The 17567-nt window shown below is 33.3% G+C and overlaps 1 protein-coding gene across 1 annotated transcript in view; it reads right to left on the reverse strand.

Moving 5' to 3' along the window:
• LOC123556420 (neurogenic locus protein delta-like) overlaps positions 1-16972 on the reverse strand; it is a 99572-nt gene extending 82600 nt beyond the window's left edge. The window contains exon 1 of the mRNA XM_045347088.2: positions 16713-16972. The gene's annotated coding sequence lies outside the window, so the exon portion shown is untranslated. The remainder of the gene's footprint in view (positions 1-16712) is intronic.
• Between the last annotated feature and the right edge of the window lie 595 nt (positions 16973-17567).

Raw genomic sequence — 17567 nt, forward strand, 5'->3', positions numbered from 1 at the left:
CATTAGATGTGCAATAGGTCATAGACCACCAATTCAAACATGTACAGGGAATTTATGTGAATAAGGTAAGCGTATATCTGGGAATACCCGGGAATAAGGAAATGATTGTACGTTCTGATTGGTCAATCATGTAAATAAACAAAAGAAGTGATTATTTTTAGCAAACTGCATTTTACAGTACTATCCTATACATTTTGACAAGATTTGCTACAGCTTAATATGTGTATTGAAAAGACGTTTTATCAAAAGAATTTCTCCCGCCATGCTAACGAGGTAAACAGGTGGTCATCTCATTCACACGAAATCAACTTGAATAAAGTATCACTATTCATTGTTTTTGACCGATACATTGGGGAACTAATTAAGACAGTTCTTTGAAATAATTTATTAGATACACATTTTTCGATTAACTGAATGCCGTACACACCAATATGTTATAATGGAAGTCTACTGGAAAACAATTGGTATTTTCTGACCAACACCTCTTACGTCCCCAAGCACTGGTTTAAGCGTAATTCTATTATATAAAAAAATTGAATGGGCTCTATAATCCCAAAGGAACAGATAATATATACACCGAGTCCAAGCACGCGAACACTCTTTACATTCGCCATACGGCATTTAAGGTATTAACATACCTCATTTTGAATAGTATTCAATTCCTACCATAGACCTACTTTGACTAAAAATGTTCAGGTGGGCATAGGTTCAAGCCCCACTGGGACCAAATGTTGTTCCTTATATTCCTTTCTTTCTAGTCAGTTCTTACTTTTTTCAAGACATTTTATTGATTTATTGTACAAAAGTTTAATAAGCGATTTCTTGCTGTTCAAAGTGAATTTATCTCTGAACCAGAAGGAGGTAGAGTTAGACATCTTTAAAAATTACAGAGTTACATGCGGTTAAATTCTCTATTTCGCCTTTACTCTATAGATGACATATTGTGGAAGAAATGTAGGTAGGTTTTACTTCTGCCAAAAGGTTATTTTTGAATGAAGTGAGCAAAATTTAAAACAGTCCCAAAGGACTCGACCTTTATTTTTCAATGTTGGAGTTAGAATTCTGTCTCATTAAATCCTTTTACTTGAGGCACCCTAAAAAATGCTATTGACAGTTTTATTTTGTGTTTTATAATTGCTTACCAATAGTTTGACGATTCTTTTATCAAAATTAATGGTGAAACGAGTTCTCTGCAAACGTTGCAAACGTGGACAGTAGCCATCACCTTGAAATCTGTCTCTACTTGAGCTTGAGGAAATATCATAAATTATAAAAAAATATAAAACACGGTACGATAAAAGTTGTTTAAAAATTGCAACACAGTGCGAACTTTAAGAATATACCAAGCGAACATACCGTAAAGTCTGCTGTTGTGATAGTTGTAATGACATCTGAAATCTGTAAGAATATCCTTTACAAACACAGAACGCTCCCCCCCCCCCCCCCCCCCCCCAACACACATATCTACACATTAAACAGTAGATTTATGGAAAGTGGCCTAGAGTAACGAGAAACTGGTTGAAATTACTAAATACTACATGTCCAAAATCAAAACAATATTTGACGTACAACTTTAATATGAAAATATAAGGTACTTTGCTGAAAGATGGGTATTGGATATTATCCAAAAATACTGCATCTCAATTGTGCACGTTTTTCTCCAAACATTTTTTAATTCGACTATATATGATTTATAAAAGTGATTGGCGGATATGTAAGATTTATAGGTACAATCTACTTCATACAAAACATGCACTCTGAAGTAGAATTTTAATAGGCCGATGTTTCTCTGGTGCACTCTGATAAGCAGGACAATTTCAGACAGATTGTGTGTAGACCTTGACATGCGTAGTAGTGCTGTGTACAACTTACTTGTATTATCATGTTCTGTTATAGGACGCTTCCTTATTATAAAGGAGCTCTTAGAAATAATAAATCTGTTCCCACATTTTATCAGTTAATAAAATATGGGCAGGAGTTTGGATGCGTAATAATTAAATCACGAGTGCGTAGCACGAGTGGTTTAATTATTCGCATCCGAACGACTAGTTTCTACTCATATTTTTTAACTCATAAAATTATTGGAACATATTTATCATTTCGATTCTAACAACGCAAATAATTCGTATTTTACAGTACTACATTTTTAGCGTAATACGTCATTCGGATCATATGCAGTTACAATTTACCTTCATGGTTACAAAGTGTTGCATAGCCAATGGAACGTATAGATATTTGTTCCTTCTTTTAAATTATTGGAATTTTGAGAAGTATTCATAACTAGTTATCTAACAGCTCGCTAATTATTTACGAACAAAATAATCAAATTATGTTAAAACAAAGACAATTATCAAACAGGGAATGCCACGTACCAAAGACCCTGTGTTACGCGTTACAAGCATAACTTTTATGTCATACATTTATGACGTCACCGCTGAATCATACTTGAGCTAATTGAATTCGCTTGTAGAGATCAAAACGTGTTTTGCAGTCCTACACATACTTCAGTATGACTTTTTATCATAATTATGTTTTTGAAATGTTGTTTTCAACCGTTTGGCCTTGAAATAATTCGTATGTAATGGAACAGAAGTAGAATTTCTTATGTCACAATCGTAAGGGGTGAAATGTAACAGGCAACCATATTTTATCGTAGATTCATGTGTAGGCGATTTCGCTATATGTTAATATAGCAATTGCTGCGGCTCGTGTTCATGCACGGAAAAAAATGTCAACAATATTTTCATATCTCTTGCAATAACATGTATAAAAAACTAAGTGTCAAAATGTTATTCATTAAAATGATTATATCTATTTATCTTTTTACTGATCCAGTGTAACAAAAACGAATGAAAAGTAGAACTGCAAATAGCAATCATTGGAAAACGTTTTGCACCATAAACCTACATACGTAAGCCCAGACAAATATCGGTCACATAGTTATGCGTATAAAAAAGATTTTAGCCATAATTCAGAATATGATCTATCACAAAATAGCTAATGGTACATTGCCCGCAAATAACATGCCAAATGTACAATGATTTATATGACAATTCATTTCGTATGATATTATATTTAATAAGCAACATATGAGGTGACACAACTAAGATACAACAGGCACAACTCACGCTAACAAAAACAGTGTAATAATAGCTCTCTAATATCAGCTCCTCGTCTGTTCGAACCCTTTCGACCAAATGCTACCTTACATACAAATGCTTAAGCGACAGTTTTTTAATTGAAAAGGGGGCATGATTTTGTAAACAAGTAAGCCAGAGTTATGAAACTTGCAACGTGAGATCATCCCATGATGCCAAAGGCGTGATGAGAATCTAAAAAGATCTTGTCAAATTTATAATTTCTGAGAAACATGCTTACATGCAAAACTTTAAGCAAACTTTCTATGATAAAAAGAGGCATAAGTATGTCATAATAAAAGCAAGAATTATGTACTTGTCCCCTGAATTCAACTGATGATGCCAAAGACGTGTGAAGAATCTGACAACCTTTGATCAAGTAGTTCCGGAGAAACAGTTTAATACTGTCACAAGTTTTCAATGTAGAAAAAGGACATAATTTTAATAAAATAAAAGCTAGAATTATGTAACTTGCTTTGTAATGGCATATGATGATACCAAAGTACCAAAGACATCTGTAAGTTTAAAAGCAGTTGGCCTGGTATTTTCTGAGAAACCTGCTTACATGCAAAACTTTAACCTGAGATTCTATGTTTAAAAATGGGCATCTAACTACATTCTAACAATCAAAATCTAAGTGTTAATGTTCAGTATTGCTTATAATATTCATTTTAGATTTAAATGAAGATCTATTTAAGAGAAGTTTAAAAGTGATAAACATCTGGTAAACACAATCTCTGCAGTTATAAATTTATCAAATAGTATCTAAGCTAGTTCAGGAACGTAATAAATGTGTGATAAGATAATGCATTTTCCCTGTAACAGTTTGAATTCTTATTATATGACTAGATTGTGACCTTGTAATACTTAGCTCGGATTACTTGTTATAGATTATGAAGAATGGATATGTTGTCTGTCATATACTGCAGATAAAAAAGAACAAGATTTATTGCAAAAAAACTTCAAAGGTCTGGATAGCACCTGACCAAAACTTGGAAATAGCTAAATGTCAACAATGAAGCAACTTACTTATAAATTTATAATAACTAAAACTGCAACAGAAAACAGCGTGAAGTACTATTTCATATCCAGAACGTTTAGACTTTAATCTAGCATTTTCTCGAACTGCGAACAACTGACATCCCGGCTATACTTGTAGAATACAGTATTATAGTTCATATTCCTGTCATATTCGTAGTGTAAATTATTTGGAAATCTATGAAATTTTGATTTGATATACTTCGTTCTTTCATCAATAAGTGTTGGACATTCTACTAGATTGTGGAATTCGTCACCAATATTTGAGTTACACAATGTACAAGTTCTATGATTTTGTGGTACTCCATTCCAATTACAAGTTTCAACAGGTAACTTATGGTTTCTTGTTCTGAAATTAATAATATATTTAAAAATGTTACGTTGAGTATTAACTAAATATTGTTCAAAACCATTAGTACGCTTAAATAGTCTATAGTTTCTACAGTTGCTGGAGTTCTCTAACAATGGAAATCATTCATTAATAAACAAATCTGACAATGTCTGTTTAACACTCATGGTAAGCCATTTTGTATTAGGAAATTCATGCGTTTCCCATACATTGACAAGTCTGCAGGAGAGAAGAATATTTTTAACATTATTTGAGTTACTATGTTTAAAATGACTAAGCAAAATAGCATAACATACAATTCTTGTGTTAATATCAACAGACAATGGTTGAACACCTGTTTCCCCATATATCATACAATTTGAAGTACAGCATTTTAGATTCATAATGTGTTTTACAAATTTTAATTGAAATCTTTCTAAGTATGACATCTATATTTCCATAACCCCAGATTTCGCAGCCATACAATAAGATAGGTTGGACAGTTTTAGAAAAAAGTTCTATTTGCATAGCAATAGGTAAACACAATGCTTTTTGCTTTTTTTCAACAGACAATACATAGCTTTAGTTCCCTGCTTAGCAATATGTTTTTAAGCTTTAAAGAAAGAACCACTTCGACTAAAAAGAACTTCTAGATATTTGTACTCGTCAACAACTTCCAAAATATCAGTTTAAACTAATGTTGTCTTTCACATTACGATCAAACACAGACAATAATGTTATGTACCAAATACGTATCGTATCAATCATGCCTCAGCTAGATGAACAAAATATAGAGTAAATTTGTTTGTTTTCTGCTGTATATATATTTGTATAAATGTTTATATATGCCTATGCGCTTCCAATGTTTCATATTTGGTATGCATTATTTTTTGTATATCCTTAGGACGGCCAGCACATATTTATGCAATCTCGCCAGGCATATATATGTTTTTGACAACACAGAAAATGACGTCACTCGACATTCAGCTATTTCCGGAAGTAAATAAAATGAAAGTAGAAATGCTAAACTTGAAAACGAAAGCCGCATTTTGATTCGTAGATAGTCAGGGGTCACGCGCAGGGGTCACCCCGTCTAAATGTATGCGCGTGGACTTCTTTGTTTTTATTTTGCTATTGGGGAGCCAATTTTCAGCACTTAATTACAAATTGAAATTACCTGGGCTTTAGTACAGCATGTCAGCTTTTAATCTATGGAAAAATATTTGAGCTCTGGATAAACACAAATCCCATAGGGGTCCGTAACGGACCAAGGGTACATTGATAATTTTGGAACCTCATCAAATCGCTCAAAATGTCATTTTTGATGTTGTCTGAGAGTGTCAGTTTATGCCTCAGATGTAAGATATTACCGTATTTGAGAGCTGCAGACCGAGACATTTCAGAAATATTTTCAAAATAAGTTTCGTGTAATAAATGTTGTTTCTACGGAAGCGTGAAAGGGCCATCAGACGCTAATACGTTTTAGTACGTTAAGGCTGCGGAAAGGATATACAAGTGTTTGTTTTTATGAGAACTTGTGTTAGATGAACGTCAGCTAAATAAATAAACAATTTACTTATTTACGTACTTACGCACTATCATCCATTGATTTAAAATTAGTTTTGTTTCTAACATACTACTCGCTTAAGTCAACTACACAATAATTATAAGGGTCTCTACAGTATGATCTATTGTATTATTTGTCAATATTATTAACATTATTACATGGAAAATCGGGTGACTAAAGAATCTTTCTTAGAAATAAAGAACTTTTGACAGTATATATTATAATTATTATTATTATCGTGGGTATTTTGCAACTGACACAAGATAGCTTTTACATTAAAGCTAAGGAAGAAAGCAGACAGAATTAATTGCTTTCTCCACAGCGCTTTATTCATGAAACTGCGATAATATCAGGAAATGTCAAGATTAAAATCGGAAATACAGACATTGCTGCAATAAATTAAACCAGGTGCTTCATCTATAATTTAAAGTCTCTGTTAACAATTAAATCCAGGATTTGTTTACACATTTCTGACAAATGGCCAGAAATGAATAATGAATTCTAGCTTAAAACAAAACAGAAGCAATGTCATCCTCGATGCTTTTGCCCACGGTAAAAGTACATGTCAGGAGTCTTGGAGTGCAGCCCAAATCGATATCTAAACAGTATTCTATTGATCATCAATGAACCTGATTTGGATAGGTGTCAGACGATGTAAGACAAAACTTTCATAGAAATTGATAGAAATTGTTATTACATAACAAAATCATTTAATCATCCTAAAGTTGGAAAGTCATGCAAGATATGCCAAGATAGGGGTTACACACACCCTATAAGAGGAAAAATATATAACCGTTCTGGTAACCTCAAAATTAAGAAAATAACTGTTAGAAACATACCGTTACTTGAATTAACAAAAATACCGTCAGAAAGGTAGGTATAATCTCTAATGTTCAACAGGAGCGGTACCACGATTTCCATTAAAGCTATCCAATGCATCTTTTCATCAAAATATCGTATCTATAGACTTTTATTTCAAAAATTGAAGTTCTTCATCAAATCTAATCAATTTTACTTAATATATAAATTAAATATATGTAATTCATAATTAAACGCCATACAATAATAGTCGTTTGTTAGAAAAAGTTCCAATGTTTTTCATAGGGTTAGGAACAGTGGGGTGGCGGTGCAGGGGAGGCGCGGCGTCCTAACTTTGAGAGTAGAGAACCAGCATAATGAGTTTGCCACCTACTCCCTACCCACAACTTTAAAGTTAGATAAGCAATAAGTATGTCTTTGCTTGTTCAAACATTATCTGGGAAATTATGGGTAATTCTAGCTGATCGGCCCACTCTTGCTGCCTCTCCTCTCAACAATTAAAGTCCATAAACGCCAGAGGTTTTAATGGTAGTACACATTTATACTGTGTTTAGCTATACATTTATTGAGTAATATTTAAACATAATGCATACATAAACATATGAACATATACAAACTTTTTTTGCTTACATGAACCATATACAGTATTTTCAAAAATGAAATTTAGGTCCAACATACATTTAAACGGGTAAGATAACTGCTAAACCTTAAAATAATCAAACCATGCTTCCATAGCAAAATGTCAAAACGGTGATGTCTGGAAACGTCTGCAAGGCTCTAGAATCCTACCTAGAATACATTTTAAATATGAACGAAAACTGTTCTAAACTTTGAATATCATATAGTAGGATTAATATCGCCAGCTGCTGTAGAAGAAGAACCAGTAAAAAGCAGTTTATTTCAAATTTGGAGCTGATTATTTTTCAAAAGATTTGGGAGAGGTTCATGTTAGGATTATAAAACAATTGGTGAAATTTCAATAGTGTGGCAGACAAAAGACGCTGCTGGAGAAATCGCACATTCATTAGCATAAATATATCTGATACACGATATCAGTGTTTCTGTTGTTGACAATCGTATTTCATCGAAATAGATGATCAGTATTAAAAACAAAATGGTATTAAAACATAACATTTTCTTTTGTGTTCATAACACAGTTTTGTTGTTACTTTTCAAAGAAAGTAAGTTATAAATCACTCTCCATTTAGGCACAATTACAAACAACGTAGAGGTGCATTAATTGTTTCATTTTATCCCGTAAATAACACACCTCGGCCAATTACAGAGGATAATTTCTAGAGGATAAACACGTGTTCATTCATTTATTTAAGTCTTACCCATATACAATTAATTGCATAAAATTATAAATATAACTTTATTATGTATTAAGCCAATTCTGGTCCATGTACGTGCATCAATATAACATAATCACAGAAGAAATAACAGTGCAAATATACAAGATATTATATAATACATTTTAAAATACACTAATAGTTTATAATGGCCATTCTTTAAAAGAATTACAAGAGACTTTTGGTAATGTACATACATACCATTGGCATATATCTACAATTTACAGACATTATTGATAAAATGAAAAACTATGTGAGTCCATTGTAAATGAAAAAACAATATTGTATTTTATCATAGTTCATTTACAATTCTCGAAATGGCCATGGTATACAAATTATTTCAAAATATTATTTTGGTATATTTAGCTAGAGCTCTTGACCTGATGATTAGGGGATAAGCGCCTTGCCCATTAGTTTAATTAACAAATCTATATTTGTGTCGAGAACTGTCATAACTATACAATCGCTGCCGCAATACATTAAATCTGATACATCATCAATTATTTAATCTTTCTGGTAAAACTAAATTCAGTTTACAGATACCTGTCAAATCGCCAGAAGTAATTACTTATAATACATCTTCACTTAAAATAAAACAGAAGGAAATATTATAATGATTATATCATTGGAAACTACGTCATGTGTCTAGATTTTTATGTGTACCTGTCTGAAGATTTAAGTGTACAGAATATCATTATGTCCATAGTTTTGCACTCATAGAGACGCTTTACCTGTAAAAACATTAGACATTAATTAGGAAAGAAATAGAATCTGTAAATATTTTCTGTCAAACCCTTTATGCTCTAACTATAAATATAGGATTAAAGTAGATTTACACCTAGCTCAATGGGAAAAATATCTGAAGATATGAGAAAATCAAAGAAAACAATGTCAGGGCTGTTAGATACATAACTGTGTTATCCTGTATAGCTGGTAACATAGATAGCTGGACAGGATACAAATTTACTCTACACTTGTTTAAAGCCGGACTGTTAAAATACACACAAATTTGGCAGTGATCGAATATGAAACTTCAGTTTTGGTAGTAGAAAAATATTTGATATACGAAATGACCTCTTGTTAGATTATAAACACGTATCAATGAAACAAACCCATGTATAGTCCTGGATATTCTTAAATATTGGTATCTCTTTTAAACCTGAAACTTTTTGTTGAATTTTAGAACTGGCAACCACATTTTCCCATGTGAAACTGGTAGTTTTATACGAAGACAATAGTGACAAAAATTGCCATGTTTGTAAGACACTAGATGCTGGTGACGAATATCATTACCTACTTAACTGCCTTTACTTTGATCAATGTAAAACCATTTTATTTTGATCAATGTAAAACCATTTAACTACAAAAAGGCCAAACTTTTTCAAATTTAAGAAACCCTTGTCCTCGAAGAAACTACATGCGATATACAAAATGATTAGAATGTACTGACAGAAACTGTAAAAACTTAAACAAAGCTAGCTTATACTTTTCTGCTGTTGTGTTATCATTCACACTTTTGCTTACTGCTTTTTTTCCACATGCATGCCTTCGTGCGTTAATAAACTAACGTCTTTACCTATTTGTATACGTAATAACATTCAGTCTATTAGTATACTGCATTAATTAATAAGTGTGTACGATATTTAGTAAGTGTGCCGGTATTTATCGACGTCAATGTTATATGTACCCATCGCCTGAATTAGAAATAAAATTACATGTAAATCCTACTGTTCAAATGAAGTCGAAGATTGTATTTTTTTACTGATTTTCAAACTAAGGTCAGCACATCCTTTCATACACAAAAACAAACAGTAATATCTTATATAAAAACAACCTGCATAATCACTGTAAATGTAACTGTCAACCATTGATCTTGTGTACATTATGTGATGGATATCCATGTAGATCTATCAGTATCTGCATTCCATTAATACCTAATTCATATCAATTACCTTTGCACATTGTCATTCTCGTTATGTCTAGACGTATACAGGCATGTAAAAAAGGACAATCAGAATTTAGCATCATATAGTGATACATGTATACACACTCACGAATCAAACTAAAAATATAGGTGGAATAAGTATATCAGTCCGAGAAGTATATGGTAATTACTTCTACACAATTGAAGAGTGTTCAAACTATGTGCAGCATCTGTTACCATGCAGAAAAGGCCCAATTTCCTATGACATCGCCATTTAATAAATATGCCTGTAGGGTCACTGTGAATCATGGGCAGGCCTGAGAGATCTGGTGGAGGTAGGGTCACTGTGAATCATGGGCAGGCCTGAGGGATCTGGTGGAGGTAGGGTCACTGTGAATCGTGGGCAGGCCTGAGAGATCTGGTGGAGGTAGGGTCACTGTGAATCATGGGCAGGCCTGAGAGATCTGGTGGAGGTAGGGTCACTGTGAATCATGGGCAGGCCTGAGAGATCTGGTGGAGGTAGGGTCACTGTGAATCATGGGCAGGCCTGAGAGATCTGGTGGAGGTAGGGTCACTGTGAATGATGGGCAGGCCTGAGAGATCTGGTGGAGGTAGGGTCACTGTGAATGATGGGCAGGCCTGAGAGATCTGGTGGAGACTTACGCATGCTTTCTTTGGAGGCTTTTACCATGCAAACGTAAAGGGTAGAAATCAAAAAAAAAGATTACTGAAAACTTACAAAGGGTTGGATTTGTAAATAATAATGCATTTAACAAAAATCATTTTTTATTTTTAAATGGGGTTACCCATTTGGGGTCCGAAGCTTAAAAAAATATCATTTTTCAGGGAATCATTTCCGCCATAAACATCCAGCAGTTTGATAAACAAAAGAGATCTCCCAAAATATAAAACGTCTGAAATAAATATTGTGCAGAATGAATTATGATGGTATCTAAGGCTTTACAGAAACAAAACAAGAGTGAGATTAGATATTTCTCAATGTAATGCTTTTTCTTTGATTTGTTTTTTTTTCCGTATTCTGTCTTATCAGTTATACACCATGAACTAACTAGTTTACAATACTGAAATAATGTTCAACAGGTACGTCATCTAGCTTACGCGGTTAATTTGTTATAGTTTATGAAGAAAGGAGATACTGTCAGTCATTCATTAGATTATTTTAAACATATTACACCTTTACGAAGAAATATCCTATCAGAGCGCACCATAAATATGACGACTCCTTCAATATGACTTTCTTTCACCTACGTTCTAACATGACCTACTTTGTAGTTCAGTTAAACAAAGAAGGAAAACGATAGAACATGGTTGGCGCGAGGACGTGAAAAAAAAATCAAAAAAAAAAACAGCAACATTAGGGCGCTCTTGTGGTACCACGGTTCATTGTTCAGATATTTGGATATTTAACTGCTCGGGCTATGTCCTCGCGGTTGAATTAATTTTTGTGCATATGAACTCAAAAGTCATGTAATATCAGCCGATAAGCCACGCAAAGACCTTGATTATTTGATAATCATTAAAATAAATGATACATACAATTAGTAACATTGTGATACATAAAATTTTCTACTAGAAGATCTCCTTTGACAATCACATTTTACATAGTTCTTTCGGTGGACCATTGATACAAGATTATAGAGGCAAGTACCAACAATTTATTTCTCCACGGCAGTTTATGAACGGAAATAAAGACATAACTGCAATAACGCAATAAAGTTAACCAAGTGCTTCATCTATTATTCAAGGTCTCTGTTAACAATTAAAGCAAGGATGCAAATACATTTGTATAACATTTCTGAGAAATGGCCAGAAATGAATAATGAATTCTGGCTTAAAACAAAACAGAAGCAACATCATGCTCGAGATTTGTTTTTGCCCTCACTGATGGTACGTGTCATGCGTCTTGGAGTGTTGCCCAAATTCATAATTTGACGATAGTGTACTATTGATCATAATTGATTATAATTGGGTTAAGCGTCTGAAGATGTAAGATAAAGCGTAGAATTGTTATTACATGGCAGAATTATTGACTCACTCTAATCGCAAAGTCATGTAAGATCTAGCTTACACATAACTCTTTTAAAACGAACTTTTCAGTTTATCTCACCACGATCGCATTTGTATATCCTTTTTCTTTTCAGACTGATTGACGTACGTTGTCTTACGCGAGAGTTTGTTGTTTACTTGCTACGTATTATTTAACTTACCGTGCGTCCGTATACTAGTAGAGTAGTTTCAACCTGCTAAAACGTCGCGTGACAGTACGTGAACATATATATAGCTATTAAACGGGGGTGTAACTCTTTTCTGACGGCATATCATAATCAACTCCATTTCTGACTGCAAAACCCTTCAAAGTGACGACCAACAACTAGAATAACGAGGAGAACTGCGAAACGGGGAGTTAAACACCACAAATGACAGGCCCTACATATTTCTAGAAACTATTACTTCTAACTCTACACTTCATAGAGAAACACCTTTAACAATATCTAGCGGTTGATATTTCTGGAGATCCATCACCAGTAAAGTCAGCACAATAGCAACAAAACTTTGGGGTTTATCCCCAGGAACAGCTATCACCAAAACTGAACATGTCCTAAATCTCTTGTCAGTCCCTAACTTGTGAACACACAAATAGTAGATGCGCACCCCGCACTAAAAAGTAATTAGATGATACCGAGATGGTGCAGCGCTGTGCAAGAAGATGGGTGAGAAACGACAACTCCATTTATTCCAGTGTTTCCATAACTTAATTGAGCTAAGGTTAAGAAGATCCTATAAACACACTAGAAATGACGTCAGGCTTACTATGCCTTACTTCTATAAGATTTACAATAACTTAGACTCTACACAACTCTCCCCCACCCCACCGCCACCAGTCCACTATTAAGATTATCCTCCTTATACTGTACTCATATTGTCTCTACTAGATTCACGATGGCATTTATTCTTGAATTGTCTGCCTCATCACATTGCTATCATGCCTACATGTAGCTTGGACTCTTTCAAGCAGGCTGTCTCAGAGTTGAAAATGATGATTTAACATATTTACTTTCTCTCACTTCTACTTCATTTTACTTTTAACTATTTAACACATATATTATAATGTCTATTTTTATGGTATGCACTCCTGTCCATAATAATTGAAGGTACAAAAATGTACCAGTAGATAGGAAGAACTTAAAGTCTCTTTTCCAACAGGTACATTTGTATTCCAAAGGTAACGTTAAATTGTTGACCGCACCTTTCTTCAGATAGAAATGAAATGTGCAGGTATTATTTTGCTTTTGCATGTTTTTAAATACCAAATCTATCAAAAAGAGTTTTCTATTGTTCAGTGGAATTTCTGCGTACATTTTTTGTGTATTTATCTTTGGCGGCTAAGATATATGCCGTCATTCAAATTAACAAAAATGCTGACAGAACGTTTCTAAAATTAAATAATTTTCCAAATCATTCAAGCAGTGACTGTAGGAAGGGTACCTGTCACGATAAAGAGATTTCGATGTTTAGAAAAACTGCTAGAATTTTAAAGAATTCGTCTTTTTTTTTTTTTCAAAATTATGCTTTTTATAGCAAACCTTCAAAACGGTTAGGCTGTAGACGTTTGCAAGTTTTAAAGGTGACGCATTACGTTTGAGCAACATTTGAAGACATTTTTCATTTTAAGTATATCCTATAAGAGAATTATTTACAGAACAAAAATACCCGTTTTACAGAGTTATATCCTTATTAGAAATGTATATTTTATCATTTTTTACAAAATTTTGTTGTTATTCCCCTTTAAAGGGAAAATATTCAAACATTGGACTATTGCTTTTGATTTCAGTATAATTTCGTAATATTGTTGCAATTCTATGTTCTGCCTTAGTATAATGCTACTTTCTATAGAATGATGTGTTAGTTTAATAATATTTTATTGTATTTGTTATTAGGCATATGTACAATAGTATGAACACAAAAGAAAATATCAAAATTGGACTAGTTTATTCAAAATCGATGCAATCGGCCCCTTTCTTCACAGAATGATGTGTTCTGCCTGAATCAAAGTAGCTGAATAAATCTCTGCAGTCTAGTGTGCCAAACTGACAAGGGTAATGTTAAGGTTTATGGGGTAGCATAACCTACCTGGAGTCTTTAATTCCTGACTAAAAATACTGGGAGATGAAACTGTAAGGACGAAAAATATAAATATGGATTAATTGCTGTAAATGTTCATACAATTATAACTTTAGAGCTTTGTGTCATTACGAGTGACCAAATTATTACAACTGCTAAAGTGTAAGGAGGGTATTCCCTTCAGTTAGATTAAACGTTTTCGGCGTATTACTTCGAATAATACCAATTTTAATAAGGAAATGGTCAAAATCAGTGAATTCTTTTAAGCTCTAACTATCCTGCATGTGTTATAAATTAGGCATTAAAAAGTCACTTCTGTCACAATGCAAGGAATAAAGGCTTCCTTCTGTATGTAATCATAACCCATCTTTAAATTATTTTTAGAAAAATAATAAACCAATACTTGAATCTTCCTAAGTACTTGCAACAATGAGTGTTAGACAATTCTATGACTATAAACCAGCTGTTGCTTACGAAAAAAACTAAGGATATTCAAAATGTTTTACATTCTAACCTGAGAAAGACAGAGACGGCAGTGTATCAGACATAGCAGTGTATCAGACATAGCTGTGCCCACTCTTTAAATATAAATGAATCTAATTCATCTTGTTATAATGTAAGGCATGATCTGTCATGCTGTTTAACTGATGTTATAAGCTAAATAAAATGAAATAATTGTTTGAAATGGTATGTCTGACGAACATAGCATCAATGTTCACAAAGAATGAATACTCAATCATTGCCCAGAAACAATTACAAATTTTAATTCGTAAGAGCACAATAGCAACGATTTTTGGGCAATGTCGATCCTACAAAAAAGGCTTCTAAAAGATTTCTCCGATGCATCACTTTGGTACTATGTACGGAATCCTGGTTAGGCCATGTCGTGTCGCATTGCCGCGATGTCGTGTGGCATTGTCGTGCGTCGACCTCAAAGCGCGACGGACGATATACGACATGGTCCAAACAGGATTCCGTAACTATGGGACTACAAGGAATAAATCCTAAATAGTGTCTTTTATACAAATACGTTATTTACTAACATATTTTTGTTGTGTATATTTCATAATCAGTTTTTACTGGTGCCATTTCTTACCCAATGCACTTGTACTGCTTTTTAAGTATTTATGTCTCATTTTACGATTGACGCTAACTTCATTTCCTTTATCAAGATCTTTTTTTATACTCGAGGAATGCCAATGTAGCCGAATATTGTTAATAAACAAAAACGACTTGCTTTATTTTGTAACTTTGACTAATTTAACCGTAATCATGCTAAACACGACACATTCTGTCTTTGCGATTAGTGTAGATCATGACCATCCCGAACATCCGTGCAATCTGATCATGATCTGCACTGTTCGCCATTTCAGTATATTTTGGTAAACACCCCTTTTAATAGTAAGTGGTGCTGTCCAAATTGAAAGATGGACAAGTTCATTATAGAAATTTAACAGGGTTTGGGTTAATATCTATATCTATATTAAAAATAAGTAGGAGTTGATTCTTCGAGTTCAAAAGAATATCACCAACTGCGTTAGACGAAGAACCAGTTAAAAGCAATTCGTTTCAAATTTGGAGCCGATTCATTCATCAAAAGACTTTAGAGGTTCATGATAGAATTATTTAAAAAAAAAAGAAACAGTGGCATTTTGACAGAGTTCTCAGATAGAAACTGTAGACCATAGACGCTGAAATAACCAGGCATCCATCTAACTTAGCATAAAAATAAGGATGCACTTAGATCTTTTAGCATTTATTTAGATTGTCTCCGCCTGTAGACAAATTATTTCACTTGGAAATAACACAAAAAAATGATAAACTGTTATTAACAAAAGAATTTTCCTTTACGTTTAAGGGATCACTGAGTTTCAAAACATCTATTTTCTCACGTTTTTCAGTTAAACCAGTTTATTTTTCTATATCACATTAAATGTATGTAGCATTAAGCATAATTGTACATGAATTGCAGAGAATTCAATGTGGGTTGTAGTGCGAGAGAAATCGAAATAAAGTATACCCATGGGCATACCCTACTCTTGAAGAGGCGCCTTCCACATTTGTTGGAATTGGATGAAAATATTTATATCCGGCCAAAACATAAAATAACTCAGACATGAACTTACCGTTTCTCATGTGTTTAATTAAAAGGCAAAGTTGACAAATTAATAGAAGGTCCGTCCAGTATATTTTTAATTTGCTGATGGACACCCTATTTTATAGAACATTTAATTTTCTTTTAGAAGATTAATTTGCACGTTTGTTATTACAAATTGAACGAATGGCACAACACAAAACTGAATACATATGCGCTCGTCTTCCTGAATGTTCAAATAAGCTGTTAAAGGAATATAACATAACAAAGCAACAGTAAAGTGAAATTATTATGAATAAAAACACTTACCATTCACTAGCATTCTTGTGGTACATGTCCGCTCACATCACATGGTGATTTATAATTCTGCCACTATAATTGAAATAAAGCTATATTGTTACGTCCTGTGAAACACTGTTTTTATATGATAAAAATTGCAAAGATTTAAAAACGCGATAAGACGTAATTGCTTCTCTTTTTTTTTTTTCTTTCTAAAATCGCAAATCTTTCTGCCTAAATATTATTTCAACGTTTGTTACTAACATTATATCTGGGGAGTTTGAAATTTTCAACGTATATTTAGGATTTATTTCAAAAATTTTAAATAGTCGTTTTCAAATTGCTACTGATAATCTTACATTAAATAGGTATATTGTTTAGATTTTTTGAATAAAATAAAATGGTACACGCTCAGCCATTGAAAACGTTGCGTGAGACAAGATTTATCTCTGATCAAATGTAATTGAAACGACGTCTGTATCCTAGATGATTTTTGTAGATTCTTTCAGTAGCCGTTGTTTGTTTATAAAGGCGGGGGAGCGCCGTTTTGGTTATCAGATATAATAAGAAAATGATATTATTGTACATAAATCAGCGCATTGTCCTTCCCTTCTTCTACAAGCAGACGACATTCGACTTACACAACAAAACAGCCGTAATATTGTTAATGTATTATGTTATCTTTATCGGTACATTATGAGCGTTTGAAGTGCCAACGAAGGTTCTGGCGGCTGAAAAACCGACCGCATTTGTAACATGCACTATCTGACAGACGCAATTGTTAAATATTTAGGCTAATAAAACACAAACAAGACAACCGTTTCTCATAGCTCTACTATTTGCGGTGAGACGGTGGGTAGCCGACATTTAGAACAGCTTTTGAAA

The sequence above is a fragment of the Mercenaria mercenaria genome, chromosome 5 (genome assembly GCF_021730395.1).
Source record: "Mercenaria mercenaria strain notata chromosome 5, MADL_Memer_1, whole genome shotgun sequence".
Lineage (NCBI taxonomy): Eukaryota > Metazoa > Mollusca > Bivalvia > Venerida > Veneridae > Mercenaria > Mercenaria mercenaria.